We start from the raw sequence: 23782 nt of genomic DNA, 5'->3' as shown, positions 1-23782 counted from the left end.
GGTCCCAAAACGCGTTTTTAACATTGAGTTTTCCATAGGGCGGTTGGCCTCACTTTTAGCTCGAACGGCTGAATGGATTTACACGAAACTTGGCAGAATTGTAGGGACTGTTAGCCCGATGTGCCTTTGCTAGGTCTCAATATGTGTGCTCCAGTGGATTTTGAGAAATTAACATTTTAAAAAACAGATATATCCGTGAAAGCGTCCCGGTTAACGCCCCGGTTCGCGAACTTGACGAGTAACGGAACTTCGCGAAGCGAAGCTGATTGGCTCTCCGGTGTCTGTCAACATTCTAAACAGTCCGGAACGGCTGCCATCTTGTCCCTCTCAGTAGGATCGAGAGACAAGAGGAGGAGAAAAACGAAGGGGGAATTTAATGAAAGGGGGCAAGGTAGACCCCTCTTGACCCCCTAGGAATGATGTTGGGGTTATTAAAGGGTCCCGTGGGGCAAATAAAAAAAAATTGATTTTTCGCGGTAGAAGCGCTTCCCGGTACGCGAACCGGGTCGCAAACCTGTAGCGTAACGGGAATTTGCCATTTTGTGTTTCGTTTTAATTAAATCACAAGATGGAGGAAAAACAATGTGGGAAATGGGTATAAGGGGGCACGGGAGACGTATCCTGACCCCCTATGTTTTCTGAGGGTGGCTGAGGATGCTCATATATGTTGATACATGTCTTCCAGCGGCTGCGCGTGAGCGGAATTTTTTGTTGTTGCTGCGTGACGTCTGTTAACGCTCGATTCGAAGGAAATCAGGAAGTGAAGACCGCCATTTTGTCACTGCGAGTAAATATATTGTTCATTTCAAAGCGTTGGAACATGGAAAAGGGAGAAGGTAGAGATTGTCTTGCTGCATAGTTTTTCTCAGGGTGTGCAGTAAGGCCCCGGTTGTGCTTATACTCACGGTGGGGTCTTTGAACACTTTAGCAAATGATGATCCAAGCTGAGGCAAAGGAGGGTGTCAGTCGGGGGGGCAATGGTGCAGATTTCACTTTCATGTCTAAGTGTTAAAATCTGGTTTGCGATGTCAATATAATCAATGCCACCTTGTCCCCACTCAGGCACGTACGCTCTAGCAAGCAGCAGCCATTTTGAAAGCGCTATGGCCCCTCTGCCCCTCGCCGGTCCCCAGCGCGTCTCCCTGGCGCTATGAACACCCCCCCTCTCTGACCTCCCCCGTTCTCTCTGTGGAAAATTAATCCGTATTGATAAACATTGTCTGCGCCATCTTGCCTTTTTTCCCTGCCACACTTTTGTCGTGCACGGCAGCCATTTTAGATGCCTTGACCAGACCCACTCTCTGCACGCCGCCGATCCTCAGCACGGCTCCCTACCCTCGCAAGCATCTCCCCCACGCACTGGTCACCCCCGCTCTCTCTCTCATGCATGGGCCATAAACCTCCCCCATCTGCGCTGCTCTTCCCTGAGAAACACACCCCGTGCCCGCCCGACACCTCCCTTTCACCCTATTCACTACCGCACCCTCTGACACTCCTCTTTCTCTGTGTCCGATTGTTCAGGCCGGTCCCAGGCTATCACCTAGCCCTGCGGAAGTAGTTTATGGCCCCAACTGTAAAGAATCACCCCTCTTCAAAGGAGTTACAGTAGATCAAGGCCCCCACCCCATGAGATCCGTCACACCACACGCATTCCTACTATCTGATAACGATCCTGTATTATGATTGGGGAGGGGATTCTCACTGTAAGGGTGTGTGGGACCGAGCCTGAAGCGGAAGATTCCAGGGATGCCTTTCTGTACATCAAAGTCTTCACAAGAATGTGTCACATTACAAATACATAGCACTCCAACAAAGTAGTAGGATTATAACACTTTAATAACTTATAAATATATACAACGCTCCAACAAAGTAAACATGTTAAAAAAAACATTTTAAACAACTATTTACATGGCAGCCTGCTGCAACATCCATCTCAAAGCATTCACCGTCCGCTTGACACTGTCCTTGCTCCTCCCTCCCCGGAGTAGCAACAATGGTCTGCTTTGGCCTGTCTTTTAGTCGGCTTTGGGTTATAAAAAGCCTACAAAATCCGTTGGCCTGTGAGGCGGCGTCAGTAGCGGACCGTTGTGCGAATAGGCTGAAGAAAGCACAACGCGCCGAGATCCGGACGGCACCGATGTGGTGTCCAGCAAGTTGCCGCACTGGTCTGGCCATCCTACAATGCTGCACCGAAAAACGGCGTGGGGCGCCCCGGGGGGGGGGAGGCGGCGCGAACGGACCTCCCCCGCCTCCCCAGGTGGAGGCTCCTCAGCTGCAGTGGGGCGCCCCTTGGCATCCAACTGAGTTGCGCCCGCTCTTGCGACACAGTGCCTCGCTCGGCCAGCTGAATTGCGCCTGCTCTTACTATTACAGCGCCTCACCCGCCATCCAGGGGAGTTGCGCCCACTCTTGCGGTGCAGCGATAGGCGGCTGCCACAGGACTCTCAAAATGGCGGCCGGCTCTTCGGATTTGGGCCTGGTCCACTAAAATGGCCCTGGGACACCTTGGAACTCGGACGTTTGCCTGCTAGGGCATGGGCCCCATTCCCGAAAGCGTCCCCTCAGCCTTGAAGATTCTACAAAAGTCACTGGGGCCCCCGACTCCCGCAGGCTTCCGGTGGGGAGCGGCTGCCATGATTGCTTGCGGAATGGCCATGACGGAGCCACGAGATGGTGGTGCTCTCATGCTGACGCCAGCTTCAGTCTGAAACATCCAGAAACACTGTAGACTACCAATTCGATCAGTTCCGGTGGAGCCCGAACGTGGCCCGGTAGGGAAGAACTTGCCCTCCCCTCTTTTGACTGATGGTTCTTGTTGCCTATCTCTTCTGTTGTCATTTAACGGAACCTTTTGTGACTGCCGAAAGGGGTTCTGGTCCGACCGCTGGTTGGTGGAGACATTTTGACTATATCCTGGACCTGCCCGGCCTCGCCCAAAATGGCGCCGGTATAAATGGGACTCGCAACTCCTTGTTGTGTACTGGTTGCCCAGCCTTGATATCACGAGATACGTATTCAGTTTTGAAGCACATGGCGGGCGGGGACGAGTACTGATTGAACATTTGGACATCCCTATTGATATTAAGTTCTGATGTGTTATTGATTACTGTACTATTGAAAGTTCGAATTAACGTCACCCATGGTACTTGCCCGCAAATGTATATCTAGATAATTTTATTGTAACTGGCCCTGTCGTACTTTAATTATAAAATTTACGTCCACCGATTCCGCAACTGTTAGACACCTTAGTTCTTCCAACCTAATGGCCCGCCCGTTACGTTCTTCTACAGTGTAAATGTCCCCTCATCATATACGATTCCAGTTTGCTCTGTGGCCGGCCCAGGTGGTTATAGGCCCGTATTTGTATACTGACATTTTCACAATAAAGGTTTTTAAAACAAAACATGGTAGTAGTACCTAGATTGGTAAAGTTTTGAATAATAGCCACTGTTTTCGAATCAGTAAAAGGCAAGTGATATAAAGCAGCCCGATTACATGACGGTTAAAAGGTATAATACGCAGTAATGCTGTAAAGATAAATGGTCAAGGGCTGTTGTGTTTTCCACTCTTGCAACATAAAGTGATCGATAAGAATCCGATATTCAGGCCTATCAGCGACTAAGACAGCAGGCCGAGCCTCTTAGGCTCAACGGCTCCCTCATGGGACGAAGAAACGCCCTTTTTCTCGAAATAGGAATATTTTACTTGCAGCACAGTTGTAAATTTCCCGGGAAAATACATTAGCCTGGAACATTGTTAGTGATAAACTGTAAATGTATCTGGGTCCTTTGCTTTACAAGTCAGAGTGAGAAAAAAAAAGGTGAGGCTTTCATCATTTGGGAAAAAAAAAATTCTAAACCAATGAAAAGTGTTATTTTTAGGTCATATGACCAAGCCTTCCATCATTAGGAAACCAAAAGTAAAATGAACCAATGAAAAGTTTAATAAACAAGTCACATGACCTGTCATGCGGCTTTGGGCTATAAAAAGCCTACAAAATCCGTTGGCCTGTGAGGCGGCGTCAGTAGTGGACCGATGTGCGAATAGGCCGAAGGCAGCACAACGCGCCGAGATCCGGATGGCACCGAGGTGGTGTCCAGCAAGTTGCACTGGTGTGGCCATCCTACAATGCTGCGCCGAAAGATGGCGTGAGGCGCCCCGGGGGGGAGGCGGCGCGAACGAGCCTCTCCCGCCTCCACAGGTGGAGGCTCCTCAGCTGCAGCGGGGCGCCCCTTGGCGTTTCACTCGCTATCTAGCTGAGTTGCGCCCGCTCTTGCAGCACAGTGCTTCACCCGCCATCCAGCTGAGTTCCGCCCGCTCTTGCGGCACAGTGCCTCACCCGCCATCCAGCTGAGTTCCGCCCGCTCTTGCGGCACAGTGCCTCACTCGCCATCCAGCTGACTTCCGCCCGCTCTTGCGGCACAGTGCCTCACCCCCCATCCAGCTGAATTGCGCCCGCTCTTGCGGCACAGTGCCTCACCCGCCATCCAGCTGAATTGCGCCCGCTCTTGCGGCACAGCGTCTCACCCTCCATCCAGCTGAATTGCGCCCACTCTTGCGGCACAGCGTCTCGCCCTCCATCCAGCTGAATTGCGCCCACTCTTGCGGTGCAGCGATAGGCGGCTGCAACAGGACTCTCAAAATGGCGGCCGGCTCTTTGGATTTGGGCCTGGTCCACTAAAATGGCCCTGGGACACCTTGGAACTCGGACGCTTGCCTGCTAGGGCATGGGCCCCATTCCTGAAAGCGTCCCCTCAGCCGTGAAGATTCTACAAAAGTCACCGGGCCCCCGACTCCCGCAGGCTTCCGATGGGGAGCGTCTGCCATGATTGCTTGCGGAATGGCCACGACGGAGCCACGAGACGGTGGTGTTCTCATGCTGACGCCAGCTTCAGTCTGAAACATCCAGAAACACTGTAGACTACCAATTCGAGCAGTTCCGATGGAGCCCCAATGTAACCCGGTAGGGAAGAACTTGCCCTCCCCTCTTTTGACTGATTGTTCTTGTTGCCTATCTATTCTGTTGTCATTTAACGGAACCTTTTTTGACTGCCAAAGGTGTTCTGGTCCGACCGCTGGTTGGTGGAGACATTTTGACTATATCCTGGACCTGCCCGGCCTCGTCCAAAATGGCGCCGGTATAAATGGGACTCGTAACTCCTTGTTGTGTACTGGTTGCCCAGCCTTGATATCACGAGATACGTATGCAGTTTTGAAGCACATGGCGGGCAGGAACGAGTACTGATTGAACATTTGGACATCCCTATTGATATTAAGTTCTGATGTGTTATTGATTACTGTACTATTGAAAGTTCAAATTAATGTCACCCATGGTACTTGCCCGCAAATGTATATCTAGTTAATTTTATTGTAACTGGCCCTGTCGTACTTTAATTATAAAATGTACGTCCACCGATTCCGCAACTGTTAGACACCTTAGTTCTTGCAACCTAATGGCCCGCCCGTTATGTTCTTCTACAGTGTAAATGTCCCCTCATCATATACGATTACAGTTTGCTCCATGGCCGGCCCACGTGGTTATAGGCCCGTATTTGTATACTGACATTTTCACAATAAAGGTTTTTAAAACAAAACATGGTAGTAGTACCTAGATTGGTAAAGTTTTGAATAATAGCCACTGTTTTCGAATCAGTAAAAGGCAAGTGAAATAAAGCAGCCCGATTACATGACGGTTAAAAGGTATAATACACAGGTAAGCAGTAAAGATAAATGGTCAAGGGCTGTTGTGTTTTCCACTCCTGCAACATAAAGTGATTGATAAGAATCCGATATTCAGGCCTATCAGCGACTAAGACAGCAGGCCGAGCCTCTTTGCTCAACGGCTCCCTCATGGGACGAAGAAACGCCCTTTTTCTCGAAATAGGAATATTTTACTTGCAGGACAGTTGTAAATTTCCCGGGAAAATACATTAGCCTGGAACATTGTTAGTGATAAACTGTAAATGCATCTGGGTCCTTTGCTTTACAAGTCAGAGTGAGAAAAAAAAGTCGGGGCTTTCATCATTTGGGAAAAAAAAATGTTCTAAACAAATGAAAAGTGTTATTTTTAGGTCATATGACCAAGCCTTCCATCATTAGGAAACCAAAAGTAAAAGGAACCAATGAAACGCAGCGGCCAGAACCTTATTTTCTATTTCCAAATTCACATCTGTCTCCCATCACATCAAAGAGCTCCATTGGCTCCCTATCAGGAGCCGAATAAAATTTAAGGCTCTTTGTATAGCCTATAAGACCCTTAATAACTCAGGGCCTAAGTTCCTAAAAGAAGCTCTTCGCCCATTGGAGCAACGCAGGACCCTTCGATCCTCCACAGCCTTCATGCTGTATGTCCCTCGGACAAAAAAGGCCACTTGGGGAGACAGGTGCTTCACTACAGCCACTGCTAAATTGTGGAACACCCTCCCACTCCATATCAAAACCGCTCCTACGCTTCTTAAATTCCGAAAAAGCCTCAAGACATGGCTTTTCTCTTCTTCCTAACCCCCCCGTCATACTGTAGGGAGTTCTGTGATCACCAGCGCCGAGACACCTGTATGGGTATTTGCGCGCTTTAAAAATAGCAAAAATAAAATAAAAATAAATAAAAATAAAAGTTTTATTAACAAGTCACATGACCTGTTATGCTTACGTTACGCGCGCTGCGCCCCGGATCGCTTCCGGGAAGCTGCGCTTCGCACCTCGCGCACCGGAGCACTTCCGGGTGCGTTAACGCGGCGCGTCATATGACGCATTACGAGACAATGCAGGTCCAGAATATAGTCAAAATGTCTCCACCAACCAGCGGTCGGAACAGAACCCCTTTCAGCAGTCCAAAAAGTTCTGTTAAATGACAACAGAAGGGACAGGCAACAAGAACCATCAGTCAAAGAGGGGAGGGCTAGTTCTTCTCTACCGGGTCACGTTGGGGCTCCACCGGAACTGATCGAATTGGTAGTCTACAGTGTTTCTGGATGTTTCAGACTGAAGCTGGCGTCAGCAATAGAACACCACCATCTCGTGGCTCTGTCGTGGCCATTCCGCGAGCAATCATGGCAGTCGCTCCCCACCGGAAGCCTGCGGGAGTCGGGGGCCCGGTGACTCTTGTAGAATCTTCAAGGCTGAGGGGACGCTTTTGGGAATGGGGCCCATGCCGTAGCAGTCAAGCGTCTGAGTTCCAGGGTTTCCAAGAGCCATCCTTGCAGGCCAGGCCCAAGTCTGTGGAGCCGACCGCCATTTTGTGAGCTCCGTGGCAGCCGCCTGTCGCTGTACCGCAAGATTGGGTGCAATTCCGTTGGATGGCGTGTGAGACGCTGTAATAGCAAGAGCAGGCACAATTCAGCTGGCCGAGCGAGGCACTGTGTCGCAAGAGCGGGCGCAAGTCACCTGTTCGAGTGAAGCGCTGGGGTGTAGCTGAGAAACCTCCACCTGAGGAGGTGGGGGAGGCTCGTTTGCGCCGCCTCTCCCTTCTAGTGCACCCCACGCCGTCTCCTGGCGCAGGCATATGTGATGGTCGGATCAGGGCACCGCAGGATGTGTCTTCAGGTCAAACGGATTGTGGGACAAGGTGTGGAGCAGGCGCAATTCAGCTGGCCGAGCGAGGCATTGTGCCGCAAGAGCGGGCGCAAGTCAGCTGGCCGAGTGAAGCGCTGGGGTGTAGCTGAGAAACCTCCACCTGGGGAGGTGGGGGAGGCTCGTTCGCGCCGCCTCTCCCTTCTAGTGCACCCCACACCGTCTCCTGGCGCAGGTATATGTGATGGTCGGACTAGCGCACCGCAGGACGTGTCTTCAGGTCAAACGGATTGTGGGACAAGGTCCAGAATGGAAAAGTCACCAAAAGGCAAAAAGTTCCGCCTGACCCCGGGAGCCGGCCGCCTATGTCGGGGGCGATCTCAGGCCACACCAGGGCAACAAGACTTGGGGAGGGGGCAGGAGCCAAGCGCCCCCTCCGAGTCCGCGCCACCACACCGCCCCTCGGGGGCCTCCGTCAAGCGGTTCAGGGAGGCAGCGCATCACATTGCTTTCCAATGCAGTCAGGTCATCAAACAGCCCCCACTTACTTTGAGAATAGTGAAGCTGCAGCAGGTGCAAATGAGCTTCAGACAGTGTTACAAGCGCTGCTCGGAACCCTCAACTATGGCACTCAACATCCAGGACTTATGCCATTTGTGCAAGGCAGTGACATCGAAGCATCTCAGGGACCAAGCAACATACCATATCCAGAGTCCTTCCTACAGCCTCTGCCTTCCTTCTTACCTAGTTATGGTTCTTCCAGTCCCACTCCAGGCTTTTAGTCTGTGGATGTAAAACCATGAACCTACACTCACCTATGAAAATCTTACTATTGATGCTTGACTGAGGCCAAGGAGATCCGAGTGCATGTCTGTGTAAGGTGATGAACCTTTGGGGAGATGATGTTACATTTAAACGTAGCCCCTGAGTGCTTAGTTCGCTTCTGTTCTCTGTCACTGTTGTTGATTTTGAGCCCCAAATACAAAGGCTTGTTGTTGCTTGTGAATCCCCAAGTGTATATTTGCCCATACTGATCCATCTCGTAGGCCACAGAGTAGTCGGGGAGAAATCCCGGGAATGGCGGCATGCATTTGGATCGATGTTGCAGCAGGCTGCCATGTAAATAGTTATTTAATAAAACGTTTTACCCTGTTACTTTGCTGGTGTGTTGTATATATTTATAATATTTGCATAGGGTTTGTCGTTATTTTGGGCGGGGTGGGCGGCGGAGCCGAGCTGTCTTGCAGCCATCATGGCGTCGAGCTCAGTTCCTCTCACTAGTTTCATATTTCTCATGAGGTGTTGTTCCTAATGTTTCTATTTTAGCGACGTCAAAAAGAGATCCCATTAGTGGCCTACTGATTTTGCTTGATTCCTTTTGTTTTTTCTAACGATTTTTCTCTATCTGCAAAGACTAAACAGAGTATTGCGACTCTGTGCTTGTTTATAAATAGAGAATGAACCAAAGAGAACCAATTCCAAAACAGTAAATGCTTGGATAACAATCAATCAAATGGAGAGGGAAGCAGGCACGACGGATTACAACAAGGGCAAAGGCCTGCGTTACCTACCCTTCACTATCTGCAATGAGAGAATACTCCTTAAAAAAAAGAGGGGGCGGGGGGAGGGGTGGCAGTGTTCAAAGCACATCAGCGTGCATAAACACGAAAATGTTTGTACCCACCACGTACTTCACATTTTACAGCTTTTGATATTTGCTATTAAAAAAACATTGAAATTCACTGAAAAAACCATAGGTTATAGACCATATATAGTTAGGAATTAGCATTTACAAAACCTTGAAAATTCACTGAAAAAACCATAGGTTATAGACCATATATAGTTAGGAATTAGCATTTACAAAACCTTGAAAATTCACTGAAAAAAACATAGGTTATAGACCATATATAGTTAGGAATTAGCATTTACAAAACCTTATTTTACTCACACAAAACCATTGAAATTTGCATATATAGTTAGTTGCACTAACTATATATCGAGCATCCGCAATCCACTGCTGATCATGTCACATATTACATCATTCATGACATGGTCAGTGACATCACTGATGACATCACTGATGACATCTCAAATGACATCACTGATGACATCACTGATGACATCTCATTTGACATTACTGATCACATCACTGATGACATCATTCATGTGATAATACGATGAACCTCTTCAGACTCTGATATAACCTTAGATACACTCAGTGTAAACAGACACTCACAGACTGTCACTCATCCATGGAGTTATTCACACACCTAGTCAGTCATGCAAAGAATCAATCACACCTCCATTTCCTCAACTATACAGTTATACACACCTTACTTATTCAAACATATACTAACACATATTTACTCTCTTATACAATCCCTGATACAAGTTCACAATGATCCATACAGCCACTCACACATTCACTGGCTCTTATGCACAGTTATCTATATATGTCAACTCTCACATGTACTGTGTTTTACATATGTACTTACTTTGACAGGTAGCACTGAGATATCCATTCACTCACCAATACACTCATGCACACAGTCAACCGCCCATACAGCTGTTTCCACATGCACTTTTGAACCCATACATCTAGTGAATCAACTGCTCACACATCTATGCACAGAGTCATACACCTCCCAGCCACCCACACACACACTCAGTCTCCCATACAAATACTTGGGCAACCAATCAATAACCCATATAGTTACTCATATAGCTACTGATCAACACATGCAGCAGTTTACAGAACAACAGACATAATGATGCACACATTAAGACAGTTTAGTCACTAACCCATGCACTCAGTGAGACACATTTAATCACTCACTCATACAGTCAGTCATGCACCTACTAAATCCTTCATCCAGACACTTATACATCCACTCATTCTTCAATATGTAAGACATATTTTAACTTTACAGAAACATACAGTCACTGGATGTTGTCATCAGTGATGTCATCAGTGATGTCATTTGAGATGTCATCAGTGATGTCATCAGTGATGTCACTGACCATGTCATGAATGATGTAATATGTGACATGATCAGCAGTGGATTGCGGGTGAGCGATATATAGTTAGTGCAACTAACTATATATGCGAATTTCAATGGTTTTGTGTGAGTAAAATAAGGTTTTGTAAATGATAATTCCTAACTATATATGGTCTATAACCTATGGTTTTTTCAGTGAATTTTCAAGGTTTTGTAAATGCTAATTCCTAACTATATATGGTCTATAACCTATGGTTTTTTCAGTGAATTTTCAAGGTTTTGTAAATGCTAATTCCTAACTATATATGGTCTATAACCTATGGTTTTTTCAGTGAATATATATATATATATTACCTACTGGCGGTCGCCAGTAGGTAGTTATAGTTAGGATTTTTTTCAATGTTAAATCTCAAAATTCTATTTTGAATAACTTTTGCGCCGGTTGACGAATCTGCCTGAAAATTTCCTCAAAATGGCCTCGCGGCGCCCCGGTCCTTCCCTGAAAGTTTGGTGAGGATTTGTGAAGTGGGAGCCGAGATAAAAGGGGGTCCCAAAACGTGTTTTCCCCATGTTAATTTCCATAGGGCGGTCGACCTCGCTTTTAGCCCGAATGGCTGAATGGATTTCCACCAAACTTGGCAAAATTGTAGGGACTGGTAGCCCGATGTGCCTTTGCTATGTCTCAAGATATGTGCTTCAGTGGATTTTGAGTAATTTAGGTTCAAAAAAATATATATATCTATGGCAGCGCCCCGGTACGCGCTCCGGGGAGCGCTCCGGGCGCGCCACGTGACTTGCGCGCAGAAAGCTGATTGGTTCTCGGGTGTTTCTAAACATTCGAAACAGTCCGGAGCGACCGCCATCTTGTGTCTCGGTAGGATCGAGACACAAGAGGTGGCCAAAACAAAGGGGGAAATGATCATAAGGGGGCAGGGTAGACCCACCCTGACCCCCTAGGTTTGATGTGGGTCTATAAAAGGGCCTCGCGGGGCAAAAAAAAAATATTTATTTTTTTCCGATTGTCGCGGAGGGAGCGCCCGGTACGCGCACCGGGGAGCGCACCGGGAAGCGCACAAAAGAGAAAAACGAATGCCAGAGTTAAAAAATGTTGGCAATATTTTGTAAATGGGAGGTAGTTCTGAAAAGAACTTTTTTTTTATTCTTTTTTTTGTTTTATATATTTTTTATTATTTTTCTGAACATTTTTTTTTTGTATTTTTGAACAATTTTATATATTTTTTTTTTTAAGGGAACAAACAAAAAACAGGGAATTGGAAATGGCTCAACAGGAGCAACAAAAAAAAAAGAATTACTTTTTTCTTTTCTTGCTTCATTGGTGGTTGTCTACAGCATTATTTATTAAGCTAAGTTCACCATAGCATAATGTTTTGCCACAGAAAATGCAAACAAATTTGAGTTTGCCAAATTTTTGCTGAATATTTGGCACCATTTGGCGTTCTTCAGGACCAGAAATTGAGGGTTCAGAAGAGGAAGTGCTGGCCACAGGGGGTGGGTTGTTTCGAAGTTCCTGGACTTCAGCCTGGGCTAAATTACTGGGATGCCACCTCTCCATGTGGCGGATCATGGTAAAATTACCAAAATAATATTTCTTTGTGGGATTGCCCCTGGAGAGAACTTTGTCACAAATAAGACAGGTGACTTTGGGGGCGTTCACCTTTTTTTGGTCAAATTCCACAAGTTGACTCTGCACACCAAAAACAATTAGTGAACACAATATTAATGCTTAGTCTGCATTTGTTCATAAGAGAAAAGAAATTAAAATGTTCTCCCAAGAAAGTCCCAAGTCAATTTTCTTCTTTATTCTTTCCTTTTTATTCAAAATTTGTAGATAAAAACAATAGCCAACGCGTTTCGTCCGAAACCGGACTTCTTCAGGGCTTGACTCAAATATATGTTTACGCACAGCTTCCCGTCCGTCTTGAAAATTGTATTTTCAGTAAGGTTTTCAAGTGTAGTAGTAACGGATTATGCGTTCAAGATATACCCTCAGTTCGTTATTTCCAATCAGAAAAAGAAGAATGAAGTATATGCCATATATCTGGTATCGGCGTCTCGTAAACATGCGGTCTAGACGGCAGTGGTCTAACATCCCTTGTGGGGTGTCCAACTCGAGACACAGATGGGGTCTCACAGTCTCTCACTTCAGGTAATGGGGTTGACTTTCTCCTAGGGGAATTCTTGGATTAACACCTACATACATGCTAGGTACACTTAGGTACATCTAGTTAGGGTAGCATTGTAGGAGTACACATTTTTATTGTCACGTATTTTATATACTTGCCTGTATTCATGGTTATAGCAAAATGATAGAAATCTAACATCCTTTTTCTTTCTTAGTGCTTCTAATAATTTATATCTGTTACTGGCTCATGGTTGTTTCAGCACACCTATTTTACACTAGAATAACGACTCTTCAACAAATGCTTATTGAAAAACGTCCATACTGTTTATTCTGTGTATCTCTCTGAGACTAACAACCAGATACATCAAAGTTATCTTTTGCAAGTCCTTAATAGCGAATTTCAAGGAATCGCTATTAAAGACTCGCAAAACGGGATGCATGTAGGAATCGCAATGTTATTTGCGATTCCTACTGATTCCTTATTTGCGATGCGCTAATTGCCAATCGCAAATAAGGAATGGCTTTCCCATTCATTCCGATGGGCCTAAAGCCCTTAGGAATGAATGGGAAAGCCATTCCTTATTTGCGATTAGCAATTAGTGAATCGCAAATGTGCCACAATTTCAAGGGTGCCAGGGTGTCCAAAGGAAACTCTGTTGCACCCCTGAAATGGTAATGTTCACTGGTGTTGCGCACACACATGTCCCAAGGACATGTGTGTGTGCAATATACAACTTAGAAAAATGCACTAAAGTGCATATTTCTAAGTTTTTGCTTTTTACCACGTAGTTTGGATTCGCGGTATATAGCAACCCCAGATTGCGAATTTGCTATCTTGGAATGGTTCATGCATTGCATTTAAGGAATCGCAAATTACGATTCCTTAAGCGCAATCGCAATTTGAGAACTCGAAATCATTTGCGAATTCTTAAATTGCGACTGCATGAACCCTTGATGCATCTCAAATGCCATTTTTGCGGGCGCAAACGGCCGAATTTTGCGATTCACACGGTTTGCGCTCGCAAAAATGCTTGATGCATCTACCTGTAAGTAGTATGAGTGACTGAGCGAAAAGTAGTACACTGATTCCACGGTCCTGAGGGATGAGAGCTGTCATGTTTGATAGATGCCAAGAACTATTCTCTCCCTGATAAGAGGAGTTTCTAGTTGCACTGTGAGCGGGCTGGTACGCAGGCCAACATACCCGGTAGGGGTGTTTAGAATCAGTCTGAAACCAATCCTACTGTGTATGTTGTCTAAATGTGCAGATCCTATGTAGGTTTTATAGGAACTACACCACATGGCGTCGCCAACGTTGGTTAGGTACTTATTTAACAGTATAATCTGAGTAGTTCAGTTGTGCTATTCTCAGAGACCCCTTCTCATATTTCCCCAGAAACGTCTGGAGTAGGATGGTAAAACTCCGCCACAGCTGAGTAGGAAAAAAAACGATTTATTGACTGTTGGTTAATCTAGCTTGAAGGACACATTGTTCCTATTTGTGCATAGCACCTTATCTTGGTTACCTTAAAAAAACACTTCTTACTTAAACAATGCCTGAGCAAGAGGATACGACTGTACAGCCAAAGATGAAGATGCAGACGCAATACAAATCACTGAAAATGTTAGAAATGCCATCTCTCTAAAATTAATTGTATATGGGTTAACAGCTAGGGGTGGGCCAGTAATCTTCATGATTGAGGCACACAAATCATTTAGAACAGAGCTATTCTATTCATGGGTTACATTCCCACAGGCAAGTTCACTTACAAAGACATTTCATTACTACACAAAGATGACATACCGAACGAATTCTGTCCATAGGAGGACATTGAAGTTCAGCTCACTAACCAGGAGCATTTATACTGGTTTAAAGGTGCCCTACCCCCTCCAAGAAATAAAGTAAGACCGGTCCGCTCATAAGAGACAGAGCAACATGGCCAGTATTAGCAGCCTACACACCACATCCTGACATTGAAACAATGCCAGCAGGAGACTTACCTACACTTCATAAAGAACTAACAACATTTTACAGAAACCTGACATAGTTTGTGATGAGGACACTCACAGTTCAACCAGCAAAGGCTATACCAACAGGTCCGACTCAAACATCAAACTAAAGTTGCACCACAAACATTACAAACAGTAATGGGTAAAATACCTACTAAACGTGAACAAATGCCATTCTGGGTGGCTCAAACAATAACACAGGTAGAGGTGGTATTTCTAAACACCAGCGAACATGAAAAACACAGAATTTAAACGATATGCATACCAATGGGTATAACCCCCCAGATAGCGGATTGTACCTCTTAGTGTACAGTTTTCGCTGCCATATATACAAGGACATATGGTATCCCTTTATTAGCAGTAATACCAGATGTAGTAAGACAAATACAGAATGAGTAAAGGAGAAGCAGCATCAACGGCAGTACGCCAGCACCTGTGGGAGTTCACTCCTTTACAAAAGAAACATGATTTACCTCAAAAAATTGAAACTGCTCATGCAGAATTAGGTAGATACAGTTTGGGAGGTAGAGCAATAAAACCTCATCTGATGGGTATTCCCGAAAAGGATACTTTTAAGCAAGCACCTGCTTCTTCCAAGAAGAAATGGGATAATAGCTAACAACAAAAGAATAAAGACAATAGATCTCACTCCAGAGGTAGGTCTCCTCAACAGGAGCCCTCCAAAAGGAGATAGAACCTTAGGAATAGGGACAACATTAGAAAACCTGACAGGTATCAGGACACTGATACACGTTCCTCTCATTCCTTTCAGGGTTCATCGATAAACTCCAAGAGGGATGGACGGTCAGAACACAGACAAGAAGAGCGTACACATTCCAGAGAGGCACAATGCATGTCAGACTACACTTCTAAAAAAGAAGAAAAGCCTAAATCAAAACCTCAATTCAAAAAGAAGAAAGTAGCAGGTCTCAAAGTTAGACATGCCCAGAATTCTGAGGACATGATTACTGAATGGGGAATGGGCTCTGACGATGCTAGAAAAGGCAGCAGAAGTAACAATAGCTCACCAGAACCGGATGGAATTTCTACTGACATTGGATTTGAGTGAACAGATCACGGTGGAAACGCCTGATACTAGGGTAAGTATCCAACATAGTTTACATGAAACAACCCTCCAAATGGAGGGGGACAAGCCCAGGAAAATTAAAGGTCTGTTTTGGGAGAACCTGACTTTGGCTACTACATTCTTTTAGCTGAAAGAGAAAGGCTGCCTACTATTGTTATGGATTTCCCAAAGGGAGAAATGGTAATTATGCCATGTTTTTACAACCTTGTTCCCCAATACTTAAAACAAACATACATGTGGGAGTGGGTGGCAGCCCTTGCCGTTGCATTATATCGCAACCATGTTGGGTGGGATGAGGATTAAACTCACTACATGATACCATTAAAATCTACTCTGAATCCACAGAGGCAGTATCCAACTAAGCAAGAAGCTAAAACACAGGTCAGGGAGATCTTAGATCAACTTGAATACCAGGGGATGATTGAAACTTGCACCTTTTTAATGAATAATCCTTTGTTTCCCGTAATGAAACCCGACAACTCATATCGTCTAGTTTTAGACTATAGACATCTAAACTCATGCACAAAAACTTTTGCAGTACAAAACGCACACAGTGCCGCATTGATGTTTAACATTGTGCGGAAAAAATACAGAAGAACACTAGATACCTCAAATGGATTTTTCTACTAAAATATAGCGCCTGAGAGAGCAGATATCGACAGCGCTGGGGTCCCAGCTTCAATTTTGGCGATTCCCCCATTGGCATAAGAACAGTCCGGGGTTGTTCTCAGCTAGAGTAACTGAGTTACTTCAGAATCTGGATGAAGAGGCATTGTCCTATGTAGATTACATTTATCTGATTGATGATGACCTGGAGGAACACTTGACCAGGGTGAGCACCATATTTTAGTATTCTCCCCTGAGAGCTACAAATTCAGCTTCAAAAATCCAAAAACATCCCACCATAATGTTTTCTTTTTGTGATATGAGCTTTCAAGTGAAGTGAAGTGAAGAAAAAAGCTTGGCAGCCAACTTTTTAGAGAAGTGCACGCTGCTTCAATCTCCAAAATTGTTGGATTCCACAGAAAGGGTTGAACCTTTCTGTGACCTCATAATACCAGATTTTTCAGTTAGGCTATGGACACAGGGACATACAGACATCCTTCTTTGCATACAAGCTGACATGATAGTTTAAAACACTTACAGACACTGATTAACGTACGCAATCCTGTGATCCGCGTTATAGCTGTCAGTTTGGGTATACTTGCCTAACCTTCAATGAAGGCGAAACAGTACCAATAGCATACAAATCACATTAAGATACGAATGCTAAGATGCATTTCGCAAGTATCAAAAAATTCTGACAGCAGTACAGACTGCTAGAGTGAGAGAAAGAACACTGGCGCAGTGGAAGAGAATAATTGTTGTAACCACAGTACCAGCCTTAGATACTGATACACAGGCAAGCGTTCCAAATGCTAAAGCCTTACATCCCAGATGGATACAATGGGCTAATTCTCTCACTGCATCAGATGTACAATATAGATACTACCCAAGTCTAAAAACACAAGCATTTTTGCAATATGAAAAAGAATATCCTCTACCGAATGAAATAATGCCTCTAGAACAGTATGAATATATTATTTACATTGACGGATCTGCTCAGCTGGCCATTGGAAGTAAACAACAATACTGTGCTGCATGTGCGATTGTAAAAGGTTGTATGCAGGATGGAAAGTTCCATCCAAGCTGTACAAAAACACAGTTTCTAGGAGACTGTACGGCTCAGCTGACAGAATTGAAAGCTCTATTACTGGCACTGATAAATATGGATGAAGAATTCCCCACACTAATTGTGTGTGATTCTTTTTACTGTGTACAGTCATATAATGAGTATCTTCATTACTGGGGTCAGAATGGGTTTATGGACTCAAAAGGTGGCATAATTAAGCACAGAAATGGTATGGGAATAGGTAGCAGAGTTGAAAATCAAACTACCAAGAGCTCATGTGATACACACTGAGTCATCAACGTGATGGCATTCACATTGAAGGGAATTCATGGCTGATGAAGCAGCGAAGGGGGCTGTATGTACAGTTTCCTTAGCTGCAATCACTCGTTCAAAATCAAGAATAGACAGACAGATAATGGTAGCTGTCATTTCTTCACGTAAAGACAATAAGACATTGCCGAAAGGTTTCCCACACAAGGACTCCGACAATTTAGATGCAAACAACGTTTCATTTGCTTAAATTCTCAGAGTGGGGATAGAGTAATACCAAACATGGTTCGCATATTAGGCTTAATATTAGCTGTACACGAGGGTCTGGATTCTGCACATGCAGGGGTTATGGCAACAGTTTCTTTACTGAAACAACACTATTGGTGGCCAGGTCTAATGAAGCAGACTAAAGAATATGTCTCAAATTACGTCATCTGTCAACAGATGAAGGGTTTCACCATAACACGTCCAGTGCAGACTCCATTGCTAATATCATACAGACCACTTGTGTGTGTCTATTTGGACCACTGCAGCCCCTTACAATCTGATGGTGCTTACAAGTACATCATAGTTACAGTGGATTCCTGCTCACGATTCCTATAGGTATGGCCTTAGCGCTCAGCTGACGGTCAAACTGTTATAAAAGATTTGCGAGTCTTTATAGGGACATACGCAGTTGGCATATTACATTCTGACCATGACCCGCGTGTAGCTCTAGGGCTTACAAGGAAGCCATGGGAAGTTTGGGTGTTGCACTCTGGTACTCCTCTCTGTACCATCCCAAGGGAAATTCATTGTGGAGAAGAAGAACTGGGGCTTAAATCAATCAATTATAGCTAGAGTATTAGGGATGGTGGCAGTTGGGTCAATAATTTATATTGGGTACAGTAGGCTTGAAGAACATGCCAAGAAGTTCTATAGGGGGCGTTACTCCTTATGTGGTCCTTTTTGGGACGAGACTGTGGGTACCTGATCTTGATTGTAAAGGCACATTGGCAGATAAAAAATCCTTTTGACATCAATAAACATTTGGCTGTTTCACAGGATCTGAAGGAATCCAGGATACTACAGAGCAATCTGCAAGTAAAGCGGACCTCCACTAGGAAAATCAAGTCAGTAACGGCAAACCCTGTCTGGGTCCCTAAAGTAAGGGCTCTGGTCAGAGAAAAGATAGTGGACAAAAATAATTTGGGCCGTCATACAGAAAGATTGTACCTGTCTTGGCAGTCAAAGGAACAAGAATTTTACTTCTGCAACCTCTTGTCGAAAAAAAGGAGAAAAGATTTTCTCTCCAGTGATATGATAAAACCACCTTATGTGGCTGATACTGAATAGTAGGCCTCGTGGGATCCTGGGTAGCTGACGTCCTCCTCTTGCTACCATACTGGAAGTTCAAACACAAAGGCTCATCACGTTTTAAGAGTCACCTATACAAAATGATGGACTATGCAATAATGCCATGGAACTCATTCTTCTTGACACTGACATTCAAAATCAAAATGAAAGACAAATTTAATTTCGACCTAACACTGATGTCTACATAAATATGCCTCAACAAGAGACATCTACAAGTTCAACACAACCTGCTGAGCTGCCTAAAACAGATTAAACTGTATCTGGCTATTTCATCCAGTTCAATACCTTTTTCTTGGATCCAAGTGAACCTGAAACAATGACAGCCCCAATAACAATAAATCAAAGACTTCTTAATTTTTTCTTAAAAAGCCATACCTGGTGACACTGTGGCTGAAACTTTAGATTATTACTGGTATATTGTTCTTTCTTTTCTGGATAGGCTTAGAAACTGTTTTATGCTTACTTATTAACTGAACTTATCTGCGCCAAAGCACTGCAGTATCAAAATTGAATTTGATCCTGAAACCTCATGTTTCATCACATCGTGAACAAAGAGACTTGTCATCAGTAAACATTACAGCAGTTCCTATACCTGATGGTTTAGAACCGGACAAGGTTGATTGTGATATATTTGTTCCGACCGAACTTTTAAAAATACCTAATTTATTTAAAATTTCCTTAAATGATATCATTACCTGCAGAACATTTCCGATGATTGGGATTTTTAAACTGTAAACAATATGTTGTCTAATTTAGAATAATCTCGCGCATTTTCTAGCAATGAAATTTTAGAAGACATATCAGATTTTAACACCATGTATTGTTATCAACAATATGGTCATCACGTTCTACACAAATCCAGTAACCCTAGGAATGTTTTCACATATAACCATTGGGAACTTTTCCGTACACCACGAAAAGTAGACGAAAACGTTTGTACAAAAATGTTCATATTTTTCAGGGTTTAACATTTGTGACCTGACCTCATATTACTATGGGGTTGCACCGATATCCGCACAGAAAAATATGCTAACACCAAACAGATTTACTCTGCTTCCTTCATTACCCAACTGTCTGAACAGGGTTTCGACTTATGGAACAACAGTATTAACTTAAAATGAGTCTTGGGTTCTAGGGACTGGCAAGTCTAGGGAACAGAAGCACTATTTAGAGCATGCCTCATTCCTCAGCAGATGATATTTCTAAATGAAACTGTGCAACAGACTGCCTGTCTTGGGATAGCCAAGAACAAGGATTTGAACACACCTCGGATTCCAACACTATCACATGCCTAGGGTAATTTTACATCACAAGAAAGGGCTACAATAGATGACATTATACAATACAATAGATCAGACCCCTAATGGAAGGGATGGTTGGTTTGGCCCACAGACACTACTAGATGTCAGTAAAGATTGAGGGGTGCCTGCGGAGGGTTCAGTATCCATAGGGCAGACCCACGCTATGTACAAAAGGACACCCAGGGGTGGTGACGTCATACAGTGTTGGGAAGTTATGCCTCAATTGGCTAAGAACCTCAACATTACAACAGGTGAAATAACACTTATCCTTACTTACAGAGGATGTAGACCTGCAGGATTTTTTATTAGGTCCCAGAAAGCCACATCAAAAACGTTTCTATTATGCTGTCTATAACGACGATTGGAAAATCTCCCAACAAGAAGCATCAGCAAGAATACGAGAAATAGATAGGATCGATTTAGAAAAGGGATAGCTGTAGTTGACAATGGTATGACTATGTTAACATCCAGGATTTATTCACTGGGCAACATTGTATCTTCTGCTATTGATGCACTATAACAAGATTTGTCCATGCTATGGCACGGGCAATTGCAATTATGTTCTACTATGGTATTGAGCTGGGCGCTGCAAACATTGTACGCAGGTTATGTGCCTTGGCGTTTTATCAACAGTACATCACCGTTTTCTACATACAATCCAATGAAAAAACAGATGACAATGGCACAGAGGGGAGTGAAATATACAATGTTGCTTATTGAAAAACTGGATGGATTACCTTTTACTGTGGCAGAATCACAGTCTACAGAATGGTTGATCCATGGCTATGTAACACTACCTGTCACAACTTTCCAGTTTCAGTACTGCCTAGAACAACAGGCGGGCAGATGTGCAGAAATGGGTAGGGAATTGATCAAGGAATCTTTGGAATTACCGTACAGATTTCGATGCAGGAATGGGGATCTAGAAGTTCTTCTATGCGGTACAAACTGTGAGAACACTTTAAGTGGATCTCTCATATGCCAGGACATTATGCTACACAGGGCCTACAGCGGTTCAGTTGCAAATCTATTCAGTTACTTGAGGGGTACCCCGGCAGCAGTGATTACTCCAGTATTCAGGCTACTTTCAAATGAATGTTACTTGATGTTGAACATCAAAGTTGTTGTGGGATGCTTCCGGGCTTCGCATACCTCGTCACTGTGAGTTCTAGGGTTACTTGCTGTATACAAGTATTGTAACATAAACAACAGGGGTATACCCAGATTACCCCCCTATACCTCATTATGGGACGTACTTTTATACAAGCAAAAATGGTATGAAGGAACAAATACCAAACAATTTATGAGTAGAGCACTGTTAATTACCCTCTCCAAAAATGTTGTTGTTATTAAGTATGTATCACAATGCATTTACAAAACTCAAAAACAAGGGTACCTAATCAATGGAGACAGAAAGTGACATACAATACAACATTATATATATCAACATAAACACAGTTATACATTACACAAACCCTATAATATTATTCTCACGTGTCCACCCTACAATTCTGGATGATCCACTCAGAGTTAGTCTTCCCACTAGGCTGCTAACCAGGCGTAGTGAGGAGATTTGTTCCCCTTGCCAGACTCAGAGGACGTAAAGAATAGGAGACTGGTCCAGATTGTACAAAACGGTATTAGTATAAATTAGACCATGGATGGTTTTTTCAAGATGGAGAGAGAGATAAGTGTGCCTCGAGTTCAGAGATGGTATCTTGGTGCCACAATCTTTCTGTCCAAGTCTTGCTTGTATGATTAATGTATTACCCTTGTCCTGAGGAGGCCAAAGAAGTAAAGGCTGAAACGTGGTCACGTCGACACTTCTAAGGAGAAGTCCTCGAAATTACAGTTGTCTTTGGAATACCAAAAGTAGTAAGTTCAATCTGTGAATACCAAAACAATAGTAAGTTTAGGATTGAGTCTTAAGTTCATTCTGTGAATCGGGCCCTACAACATTATCCGTTTGCGCACCGGGAGCCAGTGCAGTTTTCTCAGTTCCTGTGCCACCGGCGCAAACTTGGGCAGGCCAGTAATCAATCGACCGGTCGCATTTTGCAGTACCTGTAGTTTATTGAGCAGCCTCTGCTGGGCTTCCAGAAAAAGGCTATTGCAGTAATCAAGGCGGGACAGCGCAAGTGCTGTCACCACCGTTTTCCTGCTACTGTCTGTTAGGAAGGGGAGAACCTTCCTAATAGTTTTCATGACCCAGTAAATGGAGGAGGTTAGTGCGTTGACTTGAGGTTTGAAGGATAGTTGGCTGTCAATAAGAACTCCAAGGTTCTTTACCTTCGTTGCCGGAATGGGTGGGCTCCCATATCGCCGGGCCACCATTTAGGGCTCCAGAAACTAACATCAGCACCAAAGAGGAGAACCTCGGTTTTAGAGGAGTTCAATTTTAGGCAGTTACTTGCCATCCACGAGCTCACCTTAGTCATGCAGTCCTGGAACCAGGCAGCTGTCCCTTCTTCTCTCCCCGGAAGCAGAGATACCACAATCTGCGTATCATCTGTGTAAGATGTTAATTCAAATCCAAATGACCAAATCACCGGGGCGAAGGAAGAGACATACATATTAAATAGAGTGGGGCTGAGGGAGGAGCCCTGTGGGACCCCCCCCTGGGAGTTTGAAAGGTCTAGATTCAAAATCTCCCAAAGCCACCACCTGGACCCTATCGGCAAGGAAGAATTTCAAGATGCTCAGGGCCGTCCCCTGGATTCCGCAGCCTTCTAAACGATCCACCAGAATGCTATGGAGGACCGTGTCGAAGGCCGCAGAAAGATCGAGGAGTACCAGAGATGCCCGTCCTCCTGCATCCAGCGTCTTCCTGATCTCTTCCGTAGATTTGATCAGGGCAGTCTCGGTACAGTGACCTTCCCTGAACCCGTGTTGGGCCTTGTCCAAACACTGAGAGGTCCTGAGAAAGGCACAGAGCTGTGCATTCATAACCTTCTCGATAAGTTTGGCTGGCAGTGGCAGCCTAGCTATGGGCCGATGGCTATTGGGGTCTGAAATATCGAGTGTTGGCTTTCTTAGCAGTGGGGCAATCGATGCTCGTTTCCAGCCTGTTGGATATTCTCCAATGTCAAACATCTGGTTGAAAAGGTCCGCGAGAGTGTGCGATATAGGGCTAGCTGCCAACTGTGCCACTGAGGCTGGGCAGGGATCTTGAGGCGAGCCTGATTTAGTTGCATGGAACAATTTTTTTATCTCTTCCGAGTTCACCGGACGGAACCCAGAGAGTTTTGCCTCATGTGGATTGACCACAGGGGTCCTGAGTGTCCCTTCAAGAAGAGTCGACCTCAATTGATGCTCCAGTCCAGTGCCGAGAAAATCAGTTCCACTTTGTCTGAGAAGAATTTGGCAAGAGTCTCACAAAGTTCCAGACTTGGGGGAATGATTACTGACTTGGGAGTGACCAGACTGGTGACTGTA

This window comes from Lissotriton vulgaris, chromosome 3_1 (genome assembly GCF_964263255.1).
Source record: "Lissotriton vulgaris chromosome 3_1, aLisVul1.2, whole genome shotgun sequence".
Lineage (NCBI taxonomy): Eukaryota > Metazoa > Chordata > Amphibia > Caudata > Salamandridae > Lissotriton > Lissotriton vulgaris.
This window is presented reverse-complemented; position numbering follows the sequence as displayed.